Below are 6,931 nucleotides of genomic sequence, written 5' to 3' on the forward strand. Positions count from 1 at the left end.
CAAGGAAAAAATAAAATGATACCACAAATCAAACCAGTTTTGGGACTGGAAGACAGGCTATGTTCACAAATTACTCTGTTTCTGTTTGAATAAGTTTATTTCTGCATGTGTTCCTCAGATGTTTTATTGTAAATCTGATATTGATGACTGTGCTAGCCAAGAATTATCATTGAACTGTGAAGATTTTTTTTTTTTTTTGATTGTGCAATAAATCTGTAATTTTTTTCTTTCTGTTTTTAATATAGCGTTTAATTCAGGGACATGACTCCTTTATATCTGTGACTTCACTGTGCTTTATTGCCTGGATACCTATAATGGCTGCTATTACTAAGACTCCGTCTTTTATCAGAAGAACTACAGAACTTAAGGTGATTTAATACAGTCTTTCAACACAATCATAATATACTAACTTAAAAGAGGAAAATAGATATGACAGTCTGGTCTTCAGGCCGCAGGAACCAGTTGCTCAGTGAAGTCTAATCAGCTAGGATCAACTTTTACATCAGGAATGGATTCCCATGAATCTTATTGCAGAAGATCTCCAAAATTCATACATTCATAACTCCTTTATGTAACATTGGTCTAGTGGACCAATGTTATCTGCAAGCAAGAAAGAGAGGTGGGAAAAGCTTAATATTATTTGTAATAAAATACTAGGAGTTTTCCCTGCTTAATACCTCTTGCAAGAAATGTCCCTTCCCACTCAGCATCTCCTTTGCTCTTTTGGATGTGAATGAGTTTGCAGAAGTTATTGCAGAATCCTTGGAGCTCCCTCTGCACCCAGGGGCTGGCACCAGGGGAAGGAGGTGACACAGCAACATCTGTCATGCAGCAAACTGCCCCTGCTACTGCTGCTGTGGGAGAAAACATTCAGAAAGGGAGACAGACAGAGGTTCATTGAGTTGAGGAGTTGCTTAGAGGTGTGGTGCAGAGTGCAAGGGACTTGAGCAGGCACATCCCAGTTTTAGGATTACAAAAAGGACTGAAGAAATGGAAAAATTTTCTTTCCTCACCCCAGAAGGTGATGAATTATTGTCACTGAAAGAGTGGGGGCTAACTGAAAGACATTTTAAATATCCAGCCATGCATAAGTGTGGATGAGCTTCTCAAGCATAAAATTGAAAGAAAAATTGATAAAGGAAAAAATAAACCCAACCTATGTGCCAATTAGTCCAAATCTGGTGTTCAAGACTTGTGTTTCTTGACCTACAAACCCCTGAAAGTACTTGAAATGATTGCAAGAAGGCACGAACTGATGAACGTTATACAGCTACGAATAAACACTGAGGAAAAGCATCAGTATCATTGTTCCATTCCAACCTGCACAGACCCAAGATTTGCTTATGAACACTTACACGGGTGCAGTGTCTGTAGTTCCCATACCAGCAGTGAGGTCCTCTGCGTTTTAGTAGAAACACTCACATTCTTACTGAGAAAATACCACTGCTGGGGCTTTTGGCTGTAAATATCAATATCCTGTGCTTGTTTATACCAGATTGCTGAAAGAACTCAGAATCTCAATGCAAAATTTCCTTAAAAATAAGTTATCCATTAAAACAATGAGGAAACTTGGCTTGTAACATACTTGGAGTCACTCTTAGTGTTTACAATTTAATCTACAGGTTAAACGATAATAAGAAGTAGTATTTGGCATCTTATAAATGCAATCATTGTCAAGGCAGATGGAAAATACTTAAACATTCAAATAATCCTATGATTTCAAGTATTTTATATGGCCACTGGGATCATTTATGAATCCTGTGAAATTATGGGATTTGTTTTTAATCTCCGGGGACTCTGTCATTTGACTTTTTTAACATCCTCACATTGTATGCATATTAGTTTTTTGCCAACAACTATCTAATGGGTTTTATTCTGAGGTCCACTTTCAGACATGCTTTAAACAGCATGGTAAAGAAATTTTGAATTTCAGAGGTCTTAGAGACACATTAGAGAAAAATGCTGCCTCTAATTCAGTGCTCTGATTGTTGTAAAGGCCTTCAGTTGCACCATGCGCACAGGTCAGCTCAGCTCTGAGTGACTAAACCTCAAATGTCACAACTTGATATGCTCATATCTACATCATACCTGTATATCCTGATTTACAACATGACTGTCAGTATTAGTACAGGCTTCACAAAAAACCTCTCAAAATTGTTGAAATAGTTCATGTGCAGTTAGCTTGGAGAATCGTCTTGCGAGGACATGGCACATCACATATATGCACATTTATACATAACAACGAGTCATCTACATTTACACTGTCAATAAGAGAGAGTTCTCAGTGCAAATAGGCAGAAACTTTGCAGTAGGGCTTGAGATTCACCACGATATGTTATGCCATTAAGATTTTTAAACTCTGCCGTCATAGAACCCATTATGAAAGTTCAGGTCCTGAGTTATAGGATTTGTACATTTATACATTTAACCTTAGAACCCAATCAGTTTTCCTGTGGCAGAAATTATTTCTTTCTCTCTAACTGCAAGACAGAATATTCTGTAGTACCCCAAGACTGTGTTCTGAGAATTACAAGATTTCACTTCATAGAGACTCAAGATATATTACTTAGGGTTCACTGACTACTAAATCAATCCTTGGGAAGCGACTGAGTGCCTAAAGCATGCCTCCTCATCTTCCTCATCAACCTCTTTTGAGCTTGAAAACACATAAAATGAAAATAGCATTCTTACCTTAAATAGTGATAATAATAAAAATTAATAAAGTCGTCCCTAAAAATGTAGACCCATTTTTACAGAAAATCCCTGAAATTTAGGTGTCGGCTTGACATTGACTGCCTTGTGAAATGTGACTGACTTAAGTATAAACATCTTGACAGTTTAAGCATTTACAACTCGAGTAAAGTCTTCAGCCTAAATCACAATTATTACTATCTTTTCAGAATAGTCAGTACTGTTAATCACGTTAGCAGTCACTATGTCAACATTCATCAGCTATGATACCAAAGTGAGTACAGGGATGGGTCTTTCCTACTGGATAGAAAACCTGCTAGTTTTCAAAGCCCTGCAACTTTTTTTAATGTTAACCTATTCTTATGGTAGCACTGGGTACTAAAATTTAAAATTTAGATTTTAAAAAAACTGAAACAACAAACCCAAACAAACAAATAAACCCCTCATAAAAAGTTTTTCAAATATCCCGCACTTATTCCAAGAGGTTATTTCAAAAATGCTAGCCACCATGCAGACACCTGAATAGCAACCACAGGCACATATCCTCTGTACCTTGCACCAGAGCATCAAAAACCTGGTCACACGGCCAAAATCTGGAAAGGCTGATAAAATTATATTCAAATTCAGGTAAAGCAGGTAAGAAAGAAGCAGTACTCCCCAAACAGGGAAAACACAAGCAAGTATCAGCAAGGAAATCTGATGACAAAACTTCCTTATTATCTAGTGTGCTAGTATTATGAAGCAGAACTCGTAGATGCTACAGATGTTATTTCATTCATATGATCCTTATGAGAAAACTAAGACATTACCTTCAAAGATTAAGATATTATTCTGTTATAGAAATACCTTTATTTTACATGGATTTTTTGTATTTAAGACAGGATGGAAATATTATTCATTGAATTATTTAATCTCTGTTACATTTTGATATACAGAAAACAATAGATGAAAACTACAATCTAAATCTGTGAGGTTTTTTAAATGTTTTGGTTCTTTGAAAATTGCTCAACCATTTCTTTGAATGACCTATTTTTTGATAAATACTTAAAAACACTTTCTCTATTCTAGATTTATAATATCTTCCTTCTCCTTAACAAGTCTTTTCCAAATTGAAGAGGTTTATTCTATTCAGTACTCTTTGCACACAATTATTTCCATATCTGTATGATCCCGGTATGATTCCAGGTCTGTCCTCTAATTCTGCTATACCCGTTTTTAACAGGAAGTGTTAGTCAACACAGAGGCATAATGACATTTCAGGTTTAGCTCTACTGCTTCCCCAAAAATTTCCTGCAGTTCTTGTTGCTTTTTTGTCTGAAAGTCAAACTCTTTTTTCAAAGACCTATCCACACTGACTCCCTTACTGCCTCCCTTAGAGCTGAGTGGGAGTCCAGCATTGCATTTATACATAGGGTTATGCTTCCAGAGGTATAATATTCTGCAACATGTCTATTAGGTAAGTTTTTCTGCTGGGCTGAGAAACAGTAAGTCGGGGAAGATACTTATTGCTGGATCATATTTTCTGTTGTACCTGAGCACCTGTCACTCCTCAGCTGACCCTTGAGTCATAAAAAAAATGAAGTCTCTTCCATGCATCTTCCATCTAACCACCGCACAATTAAAGTATAATTGATCTTGTTATCCTGCTTTTGAAGAAAAGCCCACCTTTTTGATATTTTCCTTTGAGGGATGCCAATGAGTAGAGGAAAGGGGCAGGGTCTGTGGAGAGGAACTTAAGAAGCAAGTTTGGCATAGGTACCTCTCTGCAAGGAATGGAATGCTTGACACTGTAAGGCTGTGGCCTTCCCAGTATTTAGAAAGGGGAGGAATAATCATGTTAATATTTTCTTCCTCTTTTACAGAAAAACAGGCTGGTAAAATAACCGGGTTCATTGATGACGTATGAGTGTTGTGCTGGCCACAAACCACCTGCTGCACCAATTTGCAGACCAGGGCAGATGGGGAAAACTCAAGTTCTCCAGTATCCAGCTGGCTTGGTTGGACACTGGGCATGCCCCAGTCTATTCAGTATATGCTGCAGTTACTAAAAACTCTGTGTTGGGTTCTACAATGGCTGCTGAATGAATTGCAAAGTATTAGATGTTGTTGCAAGGAAGGGGAGTTTGTCAAGACTGTGAGGTCAAGCTGGCAAAGGAAATAACTCTATGATAGGTGTTTGTTAATAAACTTTGCATGCTTTTTTATTTATTTATTTTCCCTCCCTCCTTAACAAGAAAAAAACAGGGACCATTTGTATTACAGTTATTTGCAATCTAATTTGCCACGCCAAAGGATAGTCCGAATGATCTAATTCTCAATATACTACAGGACCGAGGTGAAGTACAAATCATCTTAGAGGAGCCAATAATTTTGTTTCAATTGATCAGCTTTTTAGGCAGTATCCTTCAGTTGAGACTTTTCAGATAAGTAAAGTAAATTAGGTTGAAAAAAAAATGCTGGTTCCTGAAATGTGGATTTCACAATGTATTTTTGATCTGATAGGAGCTCGGTAGCATTTCTTCTATCTGCTGGAGGCCCACTGAGCTGTGCATACTGTACTCTATCAAAGCCCAGTTCTTTGCAGCTCAGTGAATAAAATACTGCAGTTTCTCCCATTGACTGACTGAAATAAAATAATCTATGATGCATGAACAAGTCTAAATGAAATAATAATATCCTTAGCAGTGAAAAACGGATTGGTAATACAGTAATTGAGCAGATTTATTGCCATCTCCTTGAGCTAGCCTGCTGAAACAGCCTGCTATTTTATTTAATCTCATATCAGAGGAATTACTGGCTGGTAATCCATTGTTAAACATCATTTAGAATGATGGATGAAAATGTCAGCTTTTCCAACATAATCAATTCATATCTCATTAGCACATATTATTTATGATTCTCATAATGGGACCTGCAGGGGTCTCCAGGGGGAAATGGAGACCTCAGCTGTTGTTGAAATGAGATGAGATATACTGTAGCTTATGAGTTAATAACTGCATATAAAAAATACTTCCCCACAGTATTGATTGTCCTTACCATTTTACAAATGAATTGAGTGTCTTGGCTTCCCCTCTTGCTGTGTATGGCAGCTCTTCCTTCTATTCATTTTGTTGCTCATAATTCAGAGAGAAAAATATTAGAAAGCATATAAGAAAGACTATTTTACAAATAACTTTTAAGACCTAGGGTAAGGGGGTGGTAGGAGTCTTTGAATGTAAAGTAATAAGAAACACTTTACTGCTCTGTTGCTGTTTTGCTAAGGACTTTGGGCACTTTTTCCCCCCTCGGTCCCTATGAAGACAAATCGACATATTTCTCCAGCTACAGCAGAGTTGCATTTTAAGGATACTTTCTGCCGTATGCTGCCTCAAAGACCAATGAAAAGCAAACCTTGATTCATGGATTTAATGCAGCTGATGGTGCAGCAGTAATCATGGTCACAGTGTCAACTGCTGCCTCAATTAAACTACATTTGAGAATCATTTTATGCTTCAGCTCATAAACATCAATAAAGGAAAATGAGTAATAAATGACTGTCTAGAGTACAAAGGACCAGCTCATATTTCAGATGAAAATGAAGACAAAATGTAGCTTTTATTTGCCTGTGGAATTCCCATTAACTGCATCACTGACAGGAGGGAGTTGGATCAATAGTTGGCTGGCCGCAGAAAACAGTTTCTGGCTGTTCAGCAGCCAATGCAAAAGGAAAACTGTCATATTGTGATCTTTATCAGGTAATCTTCATTACACCAGACCAATGATATATGTATATGCTGGTCAGCTAGGGGCACTTCTAATTCCTGCTTCTATTTGTGGTCTGAGCACAGTGTGCTCACAAATTATTTGTTTACAGCCATGAAAAACCTTCAATGTTCATCTCTTTTATTCTTTTTATAGGTAATCCATAACTGGGAACTTTCTGTCAAGACTACTTTATTCACTCAGAATTTTTAAGAAAGCAACCTCAGTATCAAAACTTATCTTTCTTCCTGTTTAAGAGGAATCTTCTGGTACCCTTTGTTTGTGGTTGCTGATGTTGAGGCTTGACTGAAAGATTTACTGAGTATCCTTCAGTAAGTTCTTGGAGGATATTTGTGCCTTTATTGCAAACATTTCTGGGTTTATTTGAACAAAGGCAACTGTCAGCTGTGAAAGGAAAAACAACACTCTCCATTAGCTGTTTGCTTTCCAGGTGGCAGGTTGTATGGATAGCAAACTATACGTAAAATACGACCATCTC

At 37.3% G+C, this 6,931-nt stretch overlaps 1 long non-coding RNA gene across 1 annotated transcript; it reads right to left on the reverse strand.

Moving 5' to 3' along the window:
- Positions 1-293: 293 nt before the first annotated feature.
- Positions 294-6,044, reverse strand: LOC138105772 (uncharacterized). The gene is made up of 3 exons (XR_011148676.1): positions 5,930-6,044; positions 5,728-5,848; positions 294-600 (listed from the first exon to the last, which is right to left on the reverse strand). It is a non-coding gene; the product is annotated as an uncharacterized lncRNA (long non-coding RNA).
- Between the last annotated feature and the right edge of the window lie 887 nt (positions 6,045-6,931).

The sequence above is a fragment of the Aphelocoma coerulescens genome, chromosome 2, assembly GCF_041296385.1.
Source record: "Aphelocoma coerulescens isolate FSJ_1873_10779 chromosome 2, UR_Acoe_1.0, whole genome shotgun sequence".
NCBI lineage: Eukaryota > Metazoa > Chordata > Aves > Passeriformes > Corvidae > Aphelocoma > Aphelocoma coerulescens.